The sequence below is a fragment of the Canis lupus genome, chromosome 14 (assembly GCF_003254725.2).
Source record: "Canis lupus dingo isolate Sandy chromosome 14, ASM325472v2, whole genome shotgun sequence".
NCBI lineage: Eukaryota > Metazoa > Chordata > Mammalia > Carnivora > Canidae > Canis > Canis lupus.
The window spans coordinates 25,048,737-25,071,991 of NC_064256.1; the positions used below are offsets into that span (position 1 = coordinate 25,048,737).

Genomic DNA, 23,255 nt, shown 5'->3' on the forward strand with positions numbered 1-23,255 from the left:
CATGGGACTTTAACATGATTCATGTGCTACTTTCTAGCTTAAACACACAAAATATTTTTGAAGTAGAAAATGATTGAACAAAGGAGACTATAACAAGGGTGAAAATAGAAAGGCTTCAGTAAAATAAATTTAAATTAAATTAGATTTGTAGTTACATTAAAGATAAATAGATAAAACACTAAAAGCAAAGTTTGCTACACTTGATTTAAAAGATCACAATTCTGCTTTTTGTTTACAAGACATTAAGATACAGAAAAATAAAAGTAAAGAATGCAAAAAGTTTACATTCTTTGTAAACTTATGCAAACTTCTATAAAGGCAAATTAAAATAAACTGATATAACAGTATTAATACAAGACATTAGTGCAAAAAATATTCCTAGAGAAAGAGGGGGCATGTCACTGTGATGAAAGATTTAATTAATAGAAATTCATAACAATTATAATTTTTGTAACATAAAAACAGATTTACAGCATATGAAGAAAAAGATTATAGAAAAAACAAATAAATCTATAACTCTATTAAAAAGTTTTAATAGAATTCTTTCTTTAACTCTTTAGCATAAAACAAGAAACCACAGAATCAGAATAATTGATCAAAAGGCTTAAAAAATGTTTAGGAAACTTGACTTAATTGTGTTTTTATAATGTATATGTATACAAGTGTGTATGTATGTATTTCAATGTTATGTTATTGCAAACAAAAAACTGCAAAATAGTTTTTTTACTTGCAATCACACATAAGCAATTTCATAGTTGAACTGACACTGTGTTCTCTGCAATGTAACTGGCTTAGAACCAATACTAAAATGTTAATGAGGGAAAAATAAAACGTTGGAAAATGCCAGATATATGCATCCATCGGTGAATAAAGAAAATGTAGTGAAAATACTGCTATTTGTGACAACAGGGATGAATCTGGAGGACATTATGTTTAGTGAAATAACCAGTCTGTGAGACACCCTTCACAGAACAGTGCTGCAGCTGAACTTCCCTTCTCTTCTCTCTTCCATACACAACTCTGCACTACCCATCATCTTCCTCATCTCAGGTTTTATAAGTCCATTTTTCCAGTCACTCAGTTAAAAAACTTCTGAGACATTCTCAATGCCTTTCTTTCTTTCATATAGTGTCTTAGTCTATCAGAAAATCCTGGTCCTACCTTTATATGATGTGACCACTTTTTGTTATACCCATTGCTACTTTTCTAGTTGGGGTGCTATTCCCCCTCATCTAGATTATACTAGCCCCCTAAGTAGTCTTCCTGTTTTCATTCTTGTCTCTCTAAAACATACTCTCAGTAAAACACTGAGAATGATCTTTTGAAACAATAATTCAGATCAAATTATTCCTTTCCACAAAACCCTGCTAGTGCTTCCCATTTCATTTATAGAGTCAAATTCCTGCCAATGGTCTGAACGGCCTGACTTAATTTCCTCTACTCTTCCAACCTTTTTCTCATTGTTGCTATCACAACTCCTATTGCTTCTCTAACCTCATTTCCTACTCCCCTCCCCTCCTCTCATTCTATTTCAAGTACACTGTACTTCCACTTTTCCTTCCACAACAGGCATCCTACTTAAAACCTATGCATTAACTCCCTTGCTTGGAAAATTCTTCAGGTAACTATATTCCCATCTCATTTCTTTACAAATTTCAAGTATTTGTTAAAATTTTACTTTTCTATGAGGGCTACCTGGCCATTCCATTTAGATTTATAACTAGGCACTGATACCTGCTTCTCTATACTTTGATCCCCATACTCTGCTCCATAGTACTTTTCCTGTAATACATACCACAATTCTGTCAATTGTTCATTGTTCTGTTTTATTTTTTAATACTCAGGCTTTCCAAGCACCTATAACTTGGCTTCATGCATATTCTGTGATCAATAAATAAGTACATTAAATATGTAAAAGTAAAAATAAGTTAATATAAGTTTCAGAAAACAAAATTAGAAAACATTTGTCCACCATTAGGATGTAAAGACTTTCTTAAAAAGGACAAGAGGCCTCAAAACATATAGATACTGCTAACAATCTTAAATTTCAAAAATTTAGTTAGAAAAAATATGTAAACAATGTTAAAATATCTATCCTAGATGCTAAGTATGCATATTATCTGCATATTGATAAGAAAAACATAAACAATCCAAGAGAAAACAGGTGAAAAGTACAAATAAGATTTCTGATCAAGTAATTGTAAAAGGAAAAAAAAAAAAAAAAGAAATTGTAAAAGGCAATAAAATGTTTGAATGTGTTTTCAACTTTAAATTGAAGCAATAATGAGACACCATTTCTCCCAAGACATTGAGACAATATTAAATGATGATTGCTTCTAATAATAGTAAGAACGCAGAGCCAAAACACTTCTAGTAGAGATGTGATAGATTTAGCCCATTCTAGGGGCGCCTGGGTGGCTCAGTGGTTGAGCGTCTGCCTTCGACTCAGGGCGTGATCCTGGGGTTCTGGGATTGAGTCCCGCATCGGGATTCCTGCATGGAGCCTGCTTCTCCTTCTGCTTGTGTCACTGCCTCTCCCTGTGTGTCTTTCATGAATGAATGAAATAAAATCTAAAAAAAAAAAAAAAAAACAGATTTAGCCATTATAGAAAGTAATTTGAAAGTATTTTCCAAAAATTAAAACACAAACATCAATTGATAAAGTAATTCCACTTTTAGAAATATATTATCTAGAAATAAATATATGAGTATATAAACATACAAATAAAAATGTATAGCTCTATCTATTGAAACATTGCTTATAGTGACAAAACTAAAAATAACATAAATACCCACACAGAAGGAAATGGACTAAAAATTTGTGATACATATTCTTACAAAGAAAAATTGTACAGCTGTTAAGGATGAATTGGTATAACAAAGATGGATTGGTCTGTGTCTATTGAGCTAGAGAGAGGTTTGCAATGTGCTTTGTTGTAAAATGAGGAAAGTAAGTTGCAGAGTAATGTGTATATATACATATATAATATGCCAGATATATTTGTATATGCATATATACACATATGGTATGACAAGTAAATTTTTAAAAAGAATGATAAGGGCGAAATATATTGAGAGGTTAACAAAGGCACAGAAAAAGAATAAAAATGATCATTTTTATCTATCTAGATTTTTTTCATATATTAGATTATGTATAAAATTTAATATTTAAAATTAAAAGCAAATTTAATATAGTATATAACACAAAACCTGATTCAAATTTAACCTCCATTGCCAATACCTATGTAACCCTAAGTAAGGTAATTAACCATTCACAAACCTCATCAGCCAAATAGGTGTTAATTTACTATTTTTTAAAAGACTTTTATTTATTTAGAGACAGAGGGAGGGACAGAGGAAGAAAGAGGAGATTAGAATCTCTAGCAGAATTCATGCTGAGCATGGAGTCCAAGGCTGGCCAATCCCACCACCCTGAGATTATGACCTGAGCAGAAATCAAGAGTCAGATGTTCAACTGACTGAGCCATACAGATGCCCCCAAATGGGTGTTAATTTTAAAAAGATTTATATAAATAACTTATGAGATATATATATATGGACACAATGTCATTTGATGAATAATGGGTATCATCTCAGTATATTGATTCTTAGGTTACACACATAATAAAGTGAAAGTACTATAACTGAGTAGTGAGATAATAAAAGCAGGGAGAGGCGAAGGAAGAGGAGGGGAGTAAATAAAAGAAAGAAGAGGAAGAGGTAGCAGTTACTATGAACTTGCTATACACCAGGCAACAGGGCAAAGACGTATGCACTAAATCTTTACGATATGTGACTACACATATGAAGTTTCAACAACTAATAATGAGTTAGGTACTATTTTATTTCCAGTTTTAAGAAGTAGTAAACAACTATGAGTTGTAATTTGCCTCACTGTAATAAAAAGCAAAATAAGAATTTCCAGAAAAATTAGTGACCATTGTGGGGTGCCTGGGAAGCTCAGTTGGTTAAGTGTCCAACTCCTGATCTTTCCTCAAGTCATAATCTCAGGGTTGTGGGATCAAGCCCTTCTCGGCATGTAGTCTGCTTGTCTCTCTCCCTCTGCTCACCTACCTGCTCTCTCTCTTTTTAAAATAATTAATTAATTAATTTAAAAAATTAGTGGCCATTGTACCTCAAAGATTATGTATCATCCAAAGGCTAAGATATAGGGATCCCTGGGTGGTTCAGTGGTTTAGTGTCTGTCCTTGGCTGGGACATGATCCTGGAGTCCCGGAATCGAGTCCCACATCAGGCTTCCTGCATGGGGCCTGCTTCTCCTCTGCATGTGTCTCTGCCTCTCTGTCTCTCTCTGTGTCTCTCATGAATAAATAAATAAAATCTTTAAAAAACAAAAACAAAAACAAAAAAATAAAGGCCAAGATATAGTCAATATTTATTCTTTGAATCCTTTGAAGAAATAGTTTATTCCCAATAGCACCATTACTAATTAAAGGGGTTTTTATTTATTCTAGAGGATACTCATTGCTAATGTAGTAATAATTACCATGACCAACTAAATTAATAAAGATTTTTAACAAACAAAATTTTTAAAAGTAAATGAACAGATATTTGAAATAGCAAAATACATTATTTCAATCTAATCATTTCTAAAGGAAATTCTTTGCGATTGAAAGGGAAAGAGCTATTGGAAATAAAATGTTTGCCTTTTCAGTAGAAAATGCAAAAATATTTTTTGATAGAAAGCAAAATGATATGAGTACATTAATATTTTTTCAGTTTTACTTATTTTTGTTAATAGAGGTTAAAAGTGCCAAGAGATATTTAATATTAACAACATTTGTAACAGCATGGGACTTTGCACTTCACCAGCTTCCACCTAGCAAAAATTGTACTGCAAGTACATATTTGTGAGCTTGTTATTTTAGTTAATTATATGCTCGTTTAGAAACCATGATAGAACTGGCAGCTATTATGACTACAAATAAATGTTTATTTTTGTAGTTCTTATTTTATAACATAATAACTAAACAAGAGCTAAGGAAATTTAACCATTAGCCTTTGTGAGTCAGCTAATGCTGCGTATCTTTTAATAGCACTCCTTGTTTGACAGACTTACTAAACATGAGGTTCAAGCAGTTGAAAAATCCACTACAGGAACCAGATACTTAGATTTCTTTTAATAAAAGTAATTTTGTAGGATTTTGCATTTACATATGACAAACTCAATAAGCCTTATTCCCTTAAAAATAAAATTGCCTTATAAAAATAAAAATGATTTAGAAAAAACAATCCTTAAAACTATCAATAATTTGAAAGAATGTGAAACATATTTCCCCCTATTCATAGCTAAAAAGCAAAAAACCTGCAAAGTGAATATTCATTACAAAGTGAATTATGGGATAATAATAAGAAACAGAAATATATATATAAAGGTTCAAAATTATATTTCTTAAATGTCAATTTTTTTTCTTTCCAAACTCGTATCCCTTCTCTCAAAGTACTATTATTTGAAAGAGAAAAGGAACGTAGAATGATCTTTAACAAGCAAACCACACTATTATTTGTAATATAGCTTAGCAAAGTAATTTGTTGTTCTGGTAGCAGTATAAAAAGAGAATGGTTTAATTCTGCCTTTCTTCAAGGACACACTTATAATTTTTTTTTTTAATTTAAAAGGTCCTAAGTGAACTCTCATTCTAAATTACATAAGGGTAGTACTTATTTGGAAATTATCCTGGCTGAGAATATAAGCTGAAAACATTTGCCATATCCAGAACTATACTATGAGACATTTTAAAGGAGGTTCTTCAGGCTTAAGTGAAATATAGGATAGAAAAAATAAAGATCACTGGAAATAGCTAATGGGTGATTTTTAACAATCTGTTTTCTTTTATATTAATTTCATTAAAGGAAAATTGAGTACTTAAGCAATAATAACAAGAAAAACAATACATTATGGAGTTTATGATATATATCATATATATAACAAATATATAACAAATACAGCATAAGGGATAAAAAGTAATAAATAAAATTATACTATTATAAGATTATTGCATTATACATTGATTTCATTTTATTCAAAGCTAGAGAGCGATGTTACAGATGCATATTGTAATTCCTAAAGAAAATACTAAAATAAAAATGATTTAATTAACAAACATAACTAAAAAGCTATTAGATGAGATAAAAAAATAAACACCAAAAAAATTCAATTAGTCCAAGAGTCAGGGAAGAAGAAAAATGGAATAAAGAGCAAGTAAAGAACAAATAGCAAGATAGTAGACTCAAGCATATCAATAATTACATCAAAAATTATTTAATTGAAAGAAATTTTTACTAGATTTAAAAAGTAATAGTCAAATACGTTTTACCGGAGAGATATTTTAAAATAGGAATATTGTAGTAGAAGAATATTACTAAGGATGTTTCATAATGATAAGTGAGCCATGTAACAGAAAGCTATAACAATCCTGAATATATATGCAACTAAAAGTATAACTTCAAAATACATTAAAACTGAAAACTCTATAAGGGGCACTCAGCTGGCTTAGTGGTTGAGCATCTTCCTTTGGCTCAGGTCATGATCGCGGGGTCCTGGGATCGAGTCCCACATCAGGCTCCCTACCAGAAGTCTGCTTCTCTATCTGCCTATGTCTATGCCTCTCTCTCTGTGTTTCTCATGAATGAATAAAGAAATAAAATCTTAAACAAAAATACTCCTTGTAAAAAAAATAAAAGCAACAATGATAGAAAATTTTAGTGGCTTTCCTCTTAAATTAATGGAATGATAGACAAAAACAGTCTATCAAGTAAAGTTATATTTTATTTAAATAATATCAGTAATCACTTTCACTTAATGAATATGTAAATAACACTAAGCCCACACACCACAAATTAAAAATTATTTCATGTGTACAAAAAATAAGTCTCAATAAAATCAAATATTTTATTTTATTTTATTTTATTTTTAAGACTTTTTATTTACTCATTTCTGAGAACACATAGGAAAGAGAGGCAGAGACACAGGCAAAGGGAGAAGCAGGCTCCACGCGGGGAGTCCGATGAGGGATGTGATCCCAGGTCTCCAGAATCATGCTGGGGTCAAAGGTGGCACCAAATGGTTGAGCCACCCAGGCTGCCCTAATATCAAAGATTTTATATCAGAGTGTGTTGTGAACACAGTAAACACAACTAAACTAGAAATGTATTTAAGAATTTGTGAGAAAATTCCCAAGTATTTGGAAATTAATCTGTGTTTCACTATATAAGCCTTAGGTCAACAACCTCACAAAGGAAATTAAATATGAGTTCAAAGTGGATGAAAGTAAAAGTAAAATAATAAAAATGTATGAGATGAATCTAAAATAGTGTTTAGCAACAAATCAAAGCTTTAAATGCTTATATTGTGAAAAATAAAATGTAAATCAATGATCTATGCTTCCACTGTACAAAATTACAAAAGAAGACTGCATCAACTGGGAAGTATAAGGAAAAAGGAGATAATAACAATAAAAGTGAAAATACATTAAATAGAAACAAACAAAAAACTACAAAAGTAAATGTTAATTATTTTCTAAAGAATCAGCATAGTTGATCAATCTCTGACTGGACTGAATAGAAAAAACATTGCCAAAATCAGATTCAAAATGAAAAATATTACTGTAGTCTCCACACACATAGCTATTTTTTGTCCATAAATTCAACTGCTTAGATGAAATGGACTTATTTATAGATATAAGAAAATTATCTAAAACTGACACAAGAAAAAAATGAAAAACTCCATATCTAAGAAATTGAATTCATAATTAAATATCTTCTTACAACCTAAACTTCTTACAACAGAAACAAAAACATTTGGCAATGTTTTTTTCTGTTGAGTCTAGTCAGCGATTGATCAACTATGCTGATTCTTTAGAAAATAATTAACACTTACTTTGTAGATTTTTCTCTGTTTGATTGCTTCTATTTAATTTATTTTCACTTTTATTGTTATTATTTCCTTTTTCTGTATACTTCCCAGTTGATGCAGTCTTCTTTTTAAATATTTTAAAAAGAAATAATACCAATATTAGGCAAATTCTTTCAGAAATTAGCAGAGGAAGAAATATTTCTCAACTCATTTTATGAAGGCAACAAAATCTTGAATTTAAAATCAGACACAACCATTGGAAGAACAGACAATTCTATGTCAATAACAGTCATTTATAGTAATGCAAAAATCTTTAACAAAGTATTGACAAAACAAATCCAGAAACGCAAAATTGAACATTGAAGCATCAGTGTAACTTAAATGAACAAAATAAAAATAAAATGATACAATCATTTCCATGTATGCAGATTTTTATGAAAATTTTAAAAATGTTCTATACATATTTATAAAATTCAGCAGTCATTCAAAATAAAATTTAAAAAACTCTCAGAAAACTAGAAAGAAAAAATATTTATGATCATGGGTAGGTAAAAAATTTCTTAGGATACAGAAAGATATATAATTACAAATTTCAAAATTGATCAATTTTAACTCATTAAAATAAAAAACTTATGAAAACTAAAAATGCCACTAATGGAATCAATATCTACATCACAATTTGTGAAAGTATAGTTGCAATACCTGTATCTGATGTAGAAATTGTATCCAGAGTATAGAAAGAACATTAATATATCAATAAAAAGACAAGCTTCCAGATAAAATTTGGCAAAGAACTAGGAAAAAAAAAGACCAATTTGCTAAAGATTTTTAAATAGCCAATAAACACCTGAGAATTTATTAAGGATTATTAGTTGCAAATGCAAATTCAAACAACAATAAAATGCCACTGCAATTCTAGTAAGATGACTGAAATGTTAGAATAATAATATGAAGTGTAGGCAGGTATGGGAAACAAATGGAGGAGGCATTCAGTCTTGTGAGAGTGTGAAATGGTACAACTATACTGAGAAGCTTTTTTGGCAATTTCTTATGAATTTAAGCCTATGATGTACAGAAATCTTTCTCTTAGATATCTGCCTGAGAGAAATAAAGACATGTACTTTTTATCATCATTCTTTTTTTAAAGATTTTATTATTTATTTATTTATTTATTTGAGAGCGAAACAGAGACCATGAGCAGGGGGAGGGGCACAGGGCTGAGCCTGACACAGGATCCCTCTATCCCAGGACCCTGTGATCATGATCTGAGCCAAAGGCAAATGCTTAACTAAGTGAGCCACCCAAGTGCCACATTCATCGTCTTTCTTTTTCTGCTTTTGATCGTCCATCTTTTGCTTGTGATTCTAACAAATTTTACACTATGTTTTATCTTACTGAAGAACTCATCTCTTCAATCCAAAACATTATTTATGCTTTTGTAATGTTATTTGCAAAAGCAACAACAAATGGAAACTAATACTGGTTAGTATTAGTTAAGGAAACTGGTTAAATAAATTACGCTGTACATAAATGATGAGATATCAGTTCAAATAATAAGAAGTATGTTTTAAAAACATGTTTGAGATAGGAAAATATAACTTAATTTTTCAGCATTATTTGCTACAACTGCAGTCTCATCCTAAAAACGATCTCAGTTGGCCTCAGGACGCCATACTCCTATGGCTTTTCTCCATTAAAATGTGCTCCTTCTGTGTTCTTTGTTGGATTCTTTCCCTCCAAATGTTAAAGAACTTGGTCAGGACTTAGTCTTCATAGCTCTATATTTCTCTGTCAAAACCCAGTCTTTAGTGATCTCATGCTTTTCATTACTTTAAATATACTTATACATGAAAGACCACCCAAATTACCTCCAGCCTGCACATGTCCCTGAACTCCAAATGCTTACCCCCCTTAACAATAACATCTTTACTCAGATGCTTATTAGGTATCTCAAACTTTTCATGACGAAGACAAAGTTCAGTTTATCTCCTCCCTAACATTCTACATCTCAGTAAACAGCTCCACGATCCACCTATTTATTCAGATTCAAATTTTCCTCTTTCTTGCTTGCTTCTATACCTTATATCTATTCAATTAAATCCTCTTGGCTCTATTTTTAAAATATATCTCCAAATTAACCATTTTTCTTCACGTTGGCTGCTACCATCTGATTCAAGCCTTTTATTCTCCCTTATGCTTCTTAATAGCATCGTAACCGATGTCTCTGCTTCTCCTTCTGGCCCCTGCATTCTACTTTGCACTAGGCAAACAGAGTGAATTTACTTAACATTATTTAACATAATATTATGTCACTACCTTGATCTAATATCCTCCGATGAAAGAAATCCAAAGATTTTTACAGATCCTTCTTAATAGATTACAATTAATCTGGTCTTAACATTTATTTCTAGAGTCGTATATTTTCTCATTTTTTTACAATAATCATACAATCATTTATTGCTGCTGAAAAAATAATATGTATAAAGCAGTTTGGCAAGGTAAGATGGTAAAAACAGTTAACAGATATAAAAAGAAAAGAACATTTAGGAGGAGATAAAAGAAATGAGAAGCAGTTCTATTGCAATACATGAATATTTTATTTCTAGAAGAGTGAAATTAATAAGAATGTACAGAAAGAATCTGTCAGGTGAATACCTATTATCTTTTATTGTACATGACTATAATTGTTGTTACCTGGTTTATTTCATAATATCCAAGTGCTTATGAAATTTTTGTGTTTATATTCATAATATTAAAAAGATAGAAGACATTCTCAGGAATATCATTATTAGGACTGACCACATTGAAAACCTACATTGAAAATAAAAGCTAAATTACTATGACAGTAAACTCATCATGTATAAATTACAATTAATGCAAATACTTAGTATTTTTTATTTTCCAGTCATTTTAAGTAAATAGAAACTAAGAATAAATTTTGAAATGATATGGTTTATATGACCTCATAAATTTATCATGGACTCCTAGAGATTTAAAGAAACTTAAGATCCCTTCTGGGATACTTCTTTCTATGTCCCATAAGAAAACTGAGACCCAAAGAGCAGAAGCCACCTTCTAAATTTGCACAGCTAGGTATTAATAAAACAAATGCTTGAAGTTAGCATCATCCTACAAATTAATCTGTTGCTTATCCGTGAATAAACCATAATGTTCTATTTCCTTATATTGTTACCATTACCCATACTTTGGCCACATTGTTCTTACATAAGCTTTCTGAATAACTTCTTAATCCAATGTCCATAGTCGTGACACAGGAAAACAATAGCCATTGTTGCTGGGGTGAGATTATAGCATCAATCACCACTGTCTTTATGTTTAATTCCCACTCCATTCCCATATTAGTAGTTGCCAAAAATCATGCATTGTCTCAACCAGTATGAAGAGGATTAAAGGAAAGAAGAATGGAATGACTAAAAGACAGTCACCCACTTATTTTCCAGTCAGAGCTGTCATAGTATTGTATGCTCTCAAAGTAGGAAGCAATCTTAAAGACCATGTAGTGTAATTTCACGAGATGTCTGTGAATATCTACAGCATCCTTGCTGGGGTTTCTAGGTAATGATTGAACACATTTTTGTGAAAATAAAACAATTACCTCTTAAGACATCTCATAGCTTTGAATAATGCTGTTACAAATTTTAAATTCTAAAATGACTTTAAATGTGTTCAAATCATTTTCTCCCTCTGATCATAATTTATTATTTGTTCTCTTTACAGATAGATACTTGTAAAGAAGGGTATGTATGTGAGATTGGAGATAAACAATTGAGATGAATAATTGAAATCTGAATAGAGTCCCAAATCATTATCACCCCATAATAGCAATAATAATAATTTTATTATATTTAGGAATTAAGACAATTCACTTTGGTTCAAATTTTGTAAAAAATTTTAAGCACAGTATTTCATTTTACTCTACAAAAAGCTTATGAGGTAATATTATCAGTCTCAGTTTCTGAGATTTAGAAAGGTTAAATAACTTGCAGTTAGTAAAGTAGTGCAATTTGATTTCAGAGTCTCTGCACTTCAGCCACTTCCAAATATTAATACAATACCCTATTAATGTAAATTGATATTAAATTTGCCTTTTTACTAGGCACCTCACACACTTATATTGAGCTTAGTATTGCTTATAAAAGAAAAACAACAATAAAAACAAGAGAAAATGAAAAGTGTCTAATGCTCATTAACATAGAAGGTTCTAACAAAAATTCCACTTCAACATTTTTTACAATTTCTACTTAAAAAATAATAAGCTGACTTAGAATGTATGTAATTCTCTACTCCTGCAGACTTTCTATGTCTTTTGTACTGTCTTTGTTGTTACAGAAATATTTTCAGTCTCATAAGTTGAGATTGTCATAATGAAAACTTCACAAATAAACATACTGACATACGGATTTGAGATAATTTTTGTTCTTGCCTAAAACATCAAAATATTTCATCATTCAAACAATGATGACATATGATTTGCTTATTTCTTTAGCAGAAGAATGACTGTTCCCAAAATTGTAATTGAATATTTCTTTGATCTTTAGCCATTACCTATTTTTTTCCTCCTGAAATCACAGAAAGATGCCAACTACAAAAGTTTATATCCTACCTGGTTGTGAGTTTTGCACTCCATGTCATGTAATTAGTTTCTTGTATAAGTTTTGTAATCTTGTTAAGACAATTTACTTGGTATCTTCACCTTTGAAGTTGTTAGGTTTTAAAACATGTATATTTTCTTTGGGAGTAACAATTATTCTCAAATGCTTCCGTCATCTTAAAAAAATAAGAAAAAACTTTTCTAAACATTTTTCAAATATCTGATATTTGAAAGCTAATAGATCTAATTTTAATTGCATGCTATCTTTATAATTCCAACAAAGACATACAAAATAAATCTACTTTCAATTATTTCAATGTTTAATGGGTACATGTCAAAGAGTAAAAGAAAGAAGTCATTTATCATATAGGTAAAGCTATAAAATTTGAGATAATTTTGCATGTGCAATTTTTAGTCACCCTAATTCTTTTCTTAACAAATATTTATGATGCCTTAATACTGAAGGCAGGAAAGTCTATGTCATCTATGTTTCATGTACCATAGAGTGTCTCCACTTATAGTAGGAGGTCTTAGTCTAACACTACCTTAGAATAGAATTTAGCTCTACATCACAAATTACTCTAATGTAAGTCATTCTAATGTCCATGTTTCCATTCTGGAGCAATTAGAATTCTCACATAGATTTTTAGATTCTAATTTTTAACAATGTGTTTTTTTATGAGCTCATCTATGCTGGCAATCTTAAACTACTTGGAACAAAAAAAAATTGTTCTTACATCAGTCAACACTTAAAAGAATAAGGAATATAGTAATATATTTAAACATCTAAAGTTACTTGAAATTTTTAATTATACTTTTTGTACAATGTGGTATTACACTTAGATGTCTTCAGATATAAGAACCTCAGCAAAAAGATAATTGGTTTTAACTTCTTAAATATACAAAATAAGAACTTGAATTTTTCCCCTAGAATTGTAAAAAAAAAAAAAGAACACTCTGTTTTCCACTATTTTCTGTAGCCTCCAGATACTAACTATCCATTCCTTCTCTACCCCATGTTAGCTACTCCATTTGATTATTGTGCCCTGAAGTTTTTATATCATCTGTTGTGATTAAAACATTATTATTTTTTACATTGAATAAGAAAAGGTTATTTGAGTATAGCAGCAATTCATTTATTTCTCCCCTAAGGATATGTGATATTTACCTATTTAACTTATGTAACAACAAAACTTAGTAGAAAAAGCAGAGAAGGGATGGAAATTTACAAAGCTAAAATAGAGTCTCTGAAAAAGGACAGGATAATGGAAGAAGGGTTTCTTATGTTTCCTGAAAGAGATTTAGTTTTGTTTTTTGTAACATTGTTACCTTTCCCAACTTGATTAGAGCCAAAAGACTGATGTGTCTCTTAACTTTTATTTACCCCTCCTGAAAGTCTTGGTCCATTCACACATACACCCTTCCCATTTGAGAACCTATAGTAAATTACACATTAACATTCTAGTAGGTTACTGGATTTTCTTGTTCTTCTGAGTGAGATATAAATGCTAAGAATTTTACAAATACTTCATTGGATGTGTTAGTAAATGGATATGTAGATTAACATCTTCACATTTCTGTATTTTTTTTTAATTTTGAGAAAGAATAGTTTTGAATTCTAAGTTAGAATTTACTAAAAGTCTATATGATTTTTTCACCCTGACAGCATTTTTTAGACAAAAATCTTTATTGATAGATTGAATAATTATCATTTCACCCAAATCTTCCAGTGCAGAAGTTACCCTCATTAGAATATTTACCTGAAGCATTTTCAGTTTCTATGATGCTTAACATTGTAAAAAAGTGAGTGGAGTAAAGAGAGTCAAACCACAAATAAAAAGAATTCTTTCATCTGTTTTTTATCTTTTTTTTCCTTTGGTTTTATTACAGAGATCTGATTTTATGGTGTTCATATGTACTGATAATTTGAAAATAATTAACCACAAGCTTTAATGGTGTTAATAAGCCTTCTCAGATCTCTCATATGACTAATGTAAGCAGCAATATGTAAAGTCTAATATTGTCTCTCAGTGGTTCTCTAATTTGAGCAAATATTAGCGTAATCTGGAAGATGTGTTGAAACAGATCTGGGTTGGGACCCAAGAGTTATTATTTCTAACAGTTATTTATTTCTGTCATTTGGGGATCACACTTTGAGAATCACTGACCAATTTGTTAATCATGGTCATTTTAAACCAGTACTTAATTAACCAGAGGGAACAGAATATGCAAATATCTATATCTATGGAAAACATATCCATGCATTACAATTTTCTCTGTATCTTGATGCCTAGTGAACCACAAACACGAGAAAGAGAAAAAATTCATAATAGAAATTAAGATAATTTTTTAAAAAATCAGAAACTTTGAGAGAAAGAAATCACCTTTGATGAAAGTGCTGCTTTATTATAAAGATAAGTCATTGAACATTTACTACAAAATCAGATTCAGTCACTTCTATAGTGAGAGCTGAGGGAGAAAACTTGTTATGTTGGCCAACATGGTACTTCCATTCAGCAGAGCCAACTGCATACCAAGTGATTGTTCTGATTGAATAATTTTTCAGTAAAGAACTGCTCTTTGTTGCCCATTCTGGTTTAAAGTTGAAACTGAGTAAAGATTTCATGTATTTACTACTGAGTTGGATGAATAAAAGTAGGAGAAAGTAGAAGAGCCTTGAAGATAATTTTCAGATAAATAAATTTAAAGATTTAGCAATAGAATCTAGAGGTAATAAAGTAAATTCTCAAGAAAGTTATTCCAAAACACATAATATTGCTTATGGAAAACACAATTGCATGGTGTAAAACCAATGTTTATTCTTTTTTTTTTTTAAAGTATTTATTCACTTGAGAGAGGGAGAGAGAGAGAAAGAGAGAGCAGTGGGGAGAGGCAGATGGAGAAACAGATTCCCCACTGAGCTGACCCGAATTTGGGGCTGGATCCCATGGGCTCAATCCCACGACCTGGAGATCATGACCTGAGCTGAAGGCAGACATTTAACATCTGAGCCACCAGGTGCCCTACCAATATTTATTCTTAAAATTGTTTCTAGAAATGCTGGAGAAAGCATAGCAAGTCCTTCTGAGTACTGTTTTCTGATAGAAAATGCTATAAAAGGATAATCTCAAACTCTTCAAAGATTCATCACTCTTATTAACACTTATTCTATATACTAAAAAAAAATTATACTTGTTTGTAAAAATGTCACTTGTTAATAAAACCATTTATAAAATACCCTAAAGAAAAATGTGTAAGGCAGTTCTGCTAGCTTCCTTGCTAATTGCTAGCACAGCCAGATACTCTGATACTTTCAAGCTTTGCACCAGCATTTCTCTGTCAGGAACTTTCTTACCAGAGATTTATACTTGGTTAAGTTTTTCATCCATCTCTTCAGTAAGACCATTCCTAAAGTAGCAGAACCCTGTTACTTTCATCCTATCCTACCCCACTTGATTTATTTTTAGGGCTTATTGTATTTCAATGAATCTGTAACATATCATGTATAAGAAGTACCATCAGTTTGAAACACTACGGCTTTGGAATATGTACATAAATTCTCTAATACTCCTCCCTTTAAAAGATTAACCGAATTCCCATCCTCTTCAATTAGAGCCAGACTATATTAATGAATAAAATGTTTAGAAGTGACAATGGGTCTGAGTCTCTTGAGTGGCCTGCTGTGAGAAAAGTCAGCAACCTTAGATACTCATGAAGCCTATTAAGAGGCCAACAGAGGAAGTGAGCCTTCCTTCTAAGAAGGAAGCACTAACTTCTGAGCCCTTGAGTCACCTTGAATCAAAAGGTTTGGTTCCAACCAAGCTTTCAGATGACCGCAGTCTCAGCTAACATTCTGATTACAATTTCATGAGAGAAGACACATGAAAGCTGTCCAGCAAAGCAACTCCATAATTCCTGCCTCATAGAAACTGTGAGGTTAATATGGTTATTGTTATTTTGAAGCATTAAATTTTATAGTATACTATTACAAATCAATAGCTAATACAATCACTATTGAAAAAGTACTACCCATTTTACTAACAAAATCCTCTCTTAATGCCTACAATTGCCATTTTATATTTAACAAAAGAGACCTTTGAAACTAAATTAGGCCTATACCTTAATCATGTATCACTCTCTTACGTACTCATAGAAGAAAAATGCAAATGAAAGAAATTAGTGAAGATATACCTAAAACTTCATTTTAATATCCAATTTCTCTACCTATTACTTAATATTATACTTAATATTATCAACATCTGTGTTTTTCAACATAACACAATATGTAGTGACATGAGGAGTTAGGGTTTTCTACACTATTGTCTCTAAGATTTTCTTCTCAGCAGTTCACCCTCATTATGTAACTTTTGTTGGCGGTGTTTTCTCAATCTCACAATGCTGTCAGACAATAAGAATTATATTAATTTCATATCCTGCTCAATAGTTATAAGATGTATCTGCATTTAGAGAATAAATATTTTTTAAAAGTATCTTCAAATTAATGCAATAAAGTATGTATAAATATACTTATTGATTAGTTGGAATCATCCCTGCTAGAAAGTAAAAAACAAAGACTTTGTCTTGTGCACAATTATTCCCCAGCTTATCACAGTGCTTGGGACATCACAGGTGCCAAATAAATATTTATCCAATGACTGAATGAATACACACATATACATAAAATTTGTGAATAATACATACTAAATATGAACATTCTCTGGTTTATCTACATGACCTTTACAAAATTTTAGGTAACAATTATAATAAATTGTGTTTCCAAGTTGAAAAAGTTTATAATTAAAATTTTGAACATTACCTTAGGATAACTTAAGATAACTATTTTATTTGGTACTTTATTACTATTCAACATTCTAATAGCTATCAGTTTTATAGGAAACAGATGCGTTAGCTCATGAAACTTTTAATAGAAGTTCTTTTCAAGCAACCCTAAAACTCTCCATTTGAATTTACCTTAATCCTTGTAATCTGATATACTATAGATTTACATAAAATAAGTGCTTGGGGCAGCCCAGGTGGCTCAGCGGTTTAGCGTGGCCTTCACCCAGGATGTGATCCTGGAGATCCAGGATCGAGTCCCACATCGTTGGGCTTGCTGGGTGGAGCCTGCTTCTCCCTCTGCCTGTGTCTCTGCCCTCTCTCTGTGTCTCTCATGAATAAATAAAATCTTAAAAAAAAAAAAAGTGCTTGAACAAAGTATTATCTCATTTTAAAATTTTCCAAGTTAGGTGGAGGATATAGAGGAAGCTTCTACTTTAAAGTATGCTCCATTTTAAAGTTTAAAAAAATTATGCTCCATTTTGCATTCGTAGAGTACCAACTTGTGACTACTTTCACCTCTGTATAAGCCAGATCTTTTCCATGTCTACATTTAGGACACTCTATCAGAAATATTAATTATCCTTTGTGGCATGGCACATACTTTCCAGGAACCATGCCCATTTTGCAGAAAAATTATGTTTTCATCACCTAAAGGTTGACTAGGTAGTTGGGATACAAAGGCCAGTTCCCAACAAATGATGCCTACCAAAGGGCTTTTCTGTGTAGAGTGACCACAATTAATTATAGTTTTGCAGTTCCATAAAGCTCAAGATAATATTCCTGAAATGAAAAGGCTTCCCTGGAAAAGGCAAGTAAAAGGTATACTGGTTGAGTGGAATGTTAATATATTAATGAAATTGATGACATAAGTGATTTATTTCGTTGACAGAATTTAGAATGAGATTCATTTATCATTATCCCATAGTCATTCATCAGCAGTACATTGCCCCAAGCATTTAGCCTCCTGTTAGCTGTTTAAGTTTTCTTTGTAGTAATTATACTGGAAAAGAATATGCTGTTTGTGGTCCACTTGATTATAAATAAAATATAAACAAAATTAATATTTTATGGAAAATAATCTTTTATCTTCTTCAAGTGATAATTCTATTACTTTGTTTCACATATTTTATATTGCTCTATCTTCTATCCTACAAAAATTATCTAGTTTGAAAAGATAATTAATTTTAATTCTACAGTAATACTCTTCTCTTCAAAAGGAAGTATGATAATAAAGCCCCTGGTAAAACTGGATGAATTTTAGATAATGTCTACTCAGTATGTAAGATACTGAAGACATAACCAGATAACTATCAATAAGTCGCCAGCATGCGCACACGCATGTTCACACTCCCACACACACATCTCAGAGATACCAGGATACCAGTTTCCAGTTTTGCCTGGAAACTGCTCTACATCCCCAAAGTTGAAGCCCCAAAAAGACTCACTTTGGAGTTGGAAAGTTTCAGTGAGACTATCTCAAAGCAGAGACAGATTGGAATGTAAAATAGCATTCAGACAACTAGCCAGAATTTATGATATTTAGATCAAGTCCTGAAAATATGGCACCTGAAGATCATACTTTATAGGTTAAACTTAATACTCTTACTGTCTAATTTGTTCAAATCAGGAATAAACATGACTATTTCCTCTTTATCATTAAGGAAATTTTCCTGAGAGGATTCCTGAGTTGTCTTTCAATATTAGTCTGTCTAAATCCCTTTCTATCTCTTAGTAATTAACAAATAATACATACAGGATAATTTATTGCAGTAGATATTTTTAAGTGAGGTCTTTCTTAAACTTAGTCATAACAAGATATTAATTTGCATTGAAAACAATGTAATTCAATTATTTTAAAAATGAGAAGACCCCAAAATATGGATATGTATAATGTACTGTAGTATCCCACCATAAAGAGATAAAATAGGGTAGGGAATTAGATAGAAAATCTAGATGATGACAGAAAACCTTCACAAAAGAGATTAATTTTGATTTTTGAAATGAGTAGGACTGTATCAGACAGTAAATGTTGGGTTGAAGATATCCTTACCATATGGCATAAAGGTTTTGAGATAACATGGGGAACAGTGAGAAGTTCAATGGAAAGACAAAATAGGTTGCATGATGGAAGATATATGGATACATGGGAATATAATATAAGTACCTAAATAAAGGGTACATTTATGGATTGGTAAGGAATATAGGGTGCATGATGGAGGAGGTCACATAGATGAATGAGAAGAGAATGTAGGGTTCATGGAGGCAAACCTGTGAAGAAAAGTTGTTGCAAAAACATGAAGACCATGTAAATACTACTACAGAGTTTTGATTTTATCCTTCAGGGAATGAGCTACCAATCTTATACTAAGAAAGAAATGATGAAATACGTTGATTATGGAAAGTTCATCCTAACAGCTATATGAAGAGTAGTTATGAAACCAGCAGTGGTTAGGCCATCCAAATAGTCGAAGCAAAACTTTTAGACATCTTACAGGGCTCAACACTCCAAGACATAAATCCCTAATCTCAGAATTTTAGGCACTAGGACTTGGAAAAGCATTATGTGACTAAATTTTTGTCAGGTCATTTTAGGTCATAACATAATTTTTTTACTAGAGAGTATATTAACATAAAGAGACAATGGTAAGGTCAAAACACATCTACTAACCAAAAACATGTTAGTTTCTCACCTCATGAACTTGACACCAGAATTGGAAACATATATTTTCAACAAAGCCAACATATTTTTAAAATATGCATTTTTTAGTGATACTGGAATTAAAGCATTATGTTAGATGGTAAGACATCAAGTTAGATGCAGAGGCAGGGGTGGAAATGGAATAAGGATCATGAAGTAAAAATGAAGGGAAAGAAAAGAGTTATTGGCAGATGTTACAGCCTTTGCATTTCCATTGTTATTTCCTCAATAGTGTCATTGTTTTTCTTGCCATTTTAAAACTTATTAGTGTAGTTGGAAGGGAGAAATAATTTTAAAACCCAAGCACTGATAATCTTAGTGACAAAAGGCCTCTATGAGATGAGAATGAAAGGAACCAGGAAACATTTCTGTGCTGATCTACTTGACCTGAATGCTTTATGTATTACTGACTGATTAGAAAAGTTCCTGGTGCTACTGGAGTTTAAAATAATGGCTGAGAAAATGAGAATGAGTCTTAAATTTACTGATAATTTTGGCAAATGTTGAAATCTGGTCCATGTACAGCTTAGCCCAATATGCTTCAGTGGTTTTTAACATACAATGTAGTTTTAAGATTTTTTCGCCCCAGATAGAAATTGTCTGCCTTAGCTTTAGCGAAATTGTATCCTCAATAAAAGATAAGATTAAAAGAAATAAGCACAATGCTTATAAATTTGTATTAAGAGAGACTGCAAGGATGCTTAAAATGTATCTTTAAACCTAAGTGCAAAATTTCCATACATACCTTGAAATATGTATTGGGGTATTAAATGTGCTCAGTAAGCTAAGCAATGTGTTAGATAATTAATAAACATTTAACAGCATTGATTTTTATAGCCTGCTTTATTGAACTTCTTATCAGTATTGAGCAGATGGGTCATAACTATGAAAAATTATATTTTAAACACGATTACTATATGTGAATTATATTTGAAAAATGTTCAGTGAAGCATTTACAAATGTAATTTAATGCACAGAGCAAGACCCCAAAGTTAAGGTATTTTCTTGCATTAAATACCAAAGTACTTAACTGATGTATAAAGAACATTATGGAATTGTTTAAAATAATTTGAAATGAAAAAGTAGTCCCCCATGTGAAAGCATAAAGTAGTATGTGCAATGTCAACAAGGACTAAACAACTTGATTGATTTTTGTTTTACTTAGTATACAATAAATCCATTCTCATTAGTCTTTACAATCATCTTTAGTATTTATTAACAATTAGGTTTGAAATTTTGAGTGCTGTAAAAATTTGTACAACTAAGATAAAAATCTTTCTGAATGACAGTCACTTTTTAATGTTAAATCATAATGAAAATACACATACACACACGCATGTATGCATGAATATCAAACGTTAATTGAGCCTTGTCACAGAATTGAGAAAATGTGAAAAAAATCTAAAAATTTTGTATTTTTGATTAAATTATTTGTTAATAATATTTACATATTTCACTCTTTGGTTTATTGTGACACAAACATTTTTTATAATGAAATAAAGAACAGGTATATTTTTTTCAATAAAGGATACTAAGACCAAAACAAGTCATAATTTAATCTATCACAATTTTTAAGAAAAGTAAACAGCCTTTAGGATTATTCTGAATTATCTGTACTTCCTGGTATTCAAACCTTGTGTTGTCCCTGCCCACAGTGTACCAGAGTTGGTTTATATGACAAGTACCTTTTGGCAAAAGTGATAGTATGTCACTTTTGAGATTTGATTATAAAAAGACTGTGGCTTTCATCTTACAGTCTTTCTCTCTCCTTTTCTCTGATCATTCATTCTCAGAGAATCCAGATTGCGTGCTAAGAAACTCCAGAAAAGATCACTGTAGCAAGGAATTGAAGTCCTTGGCTAACACCCAGCAAAAAACTGAGGCCTGTCAATAACCATGAGAGAGAATTTGGAAGTGAATCAAGTTTGCAGATAAAATGGTAACCACATTTTTGAGACTTTGAATCAAAACCACTTAGTTAAGCCTTTCTTAGATTTCTGATTCACAGAAACTATAATAATAAATATGTATTATTTTAGGTTGTTGACTTTTGCTGTTGTTAGTAATTGATTAATACACCAAATGACATACTTAGCCAGTAGTACTTAAGAAGCATAATGCTTGAGAGGATGTACATAAAAGAATGGGATCACAATCTTATTGCATTTACAATCTAGTTTTAAAAATTGAGATATATACAAATAATGTGATCTAATATAAAGGAAATGACATTGAAACACAGGCAATAGAATCATTTTGTTGAGGGCTTACATACAGTCTTCTAGAAAAACTGTCAGTATATTGATGTGTGAATGATGACATGATTTGGACAGGTTGAGGCACTCCAGGTTGAAGATAAAGTTTGTACAAAGACATAAAAGTGAGAAAGGACAGAAAGTGTGTAGGAAATTACTAAGAGTGTAGTTGGGCTAAATACTTTGTATTTATATTGTATATGTATATGATTATATAAGCAATGAACTAGAGTAATAGCACTTATCTTTGAGAAAGAGAGTAAGTTAATATTTCAGATCTAGCATAAATTGTATATTTTAAGGCCTCAAAATATTTTTAAGTTTTGACTTCTACTTTTGTAAAATGAAAAATCATTTTATCACAAATCTATTTTTTCTGATTTCTAATGTAATGGTCTTTATACTAAAACAAATCTACCTTCTTGGTCTGACTTCAGACTTACAATGGATCAGTGACAGAACAAATTTCTCTTCACTTGCATAGCATTCAACTCCGATCCAAATCTATTGTTCATTGTGAGTTGATTCATTTTCACAGAAGATTTTGCTGTGCTAACTTAAGAGAGGAAGGAACTGTAACATTGCCAGTTGAACAAAATATTTCTATGTAACATGGGGATGGTTTGGGACACAAAAAAATATGGTTTTTTTCAGGATCACTCAATTACAAAATAAAATTTATTCATATCTTCAGACCTGTTTCTATACTGTTAATGATTGTGATACATATAGGACTTTGCAAAAGCATGTGTATTTTAGGTTCAGATGACTTTGCAATGCTATCTCTCTGACCTATTAACAAAAATTAATCAAATCTACACCAAAAAAAAAAAAAAAAACCCTGCATCTGAGAAACTAAGGTAAAACTGATATAATCTATATTTCGGTGAGTTTATATGTTAGCTCAGTCATAAATATTAAGTCATGTCTAGCATTCCAACTCTGATAAATTGGTAGTAACCACCTGGACAACTT

At 31.2% G+C, this 23,255-nt stretch overlaps 1 long non-coding RNA gene across 2 annotated transcripts in view; it reads right to left on the bottom strand.

Moving 5' to 3' along the window:
• Positions 1 to 2,289: 2,289 nt before the first annotated feature.
• LOC112674803 (uncharacterized) overlaps positions 2,290 to 23,255 on the bottom strand; it is a 167,615-nt gene continuing 146,649 nt past the window's right edge. The window contains exons 5-6 of one of the 2 annotated variants that reach the window (XR_007401928.1): positions 12,501 to 12,664; positions 2,290 to 2,571 (exon numbers count right to left, since the gene is read on the bottom strand). This is a non-coding gene — a long non-coding RNA (uncharacterized LOC112674803). Of the gene's footprint in view, positions 2,572 to 10,555; positions 10,688 to 12,500; positions 12,665 to 23,255 lie in introns of those variants that run through there. The other variant, XR_004804763.2, reaches the window with a different exon arrangement.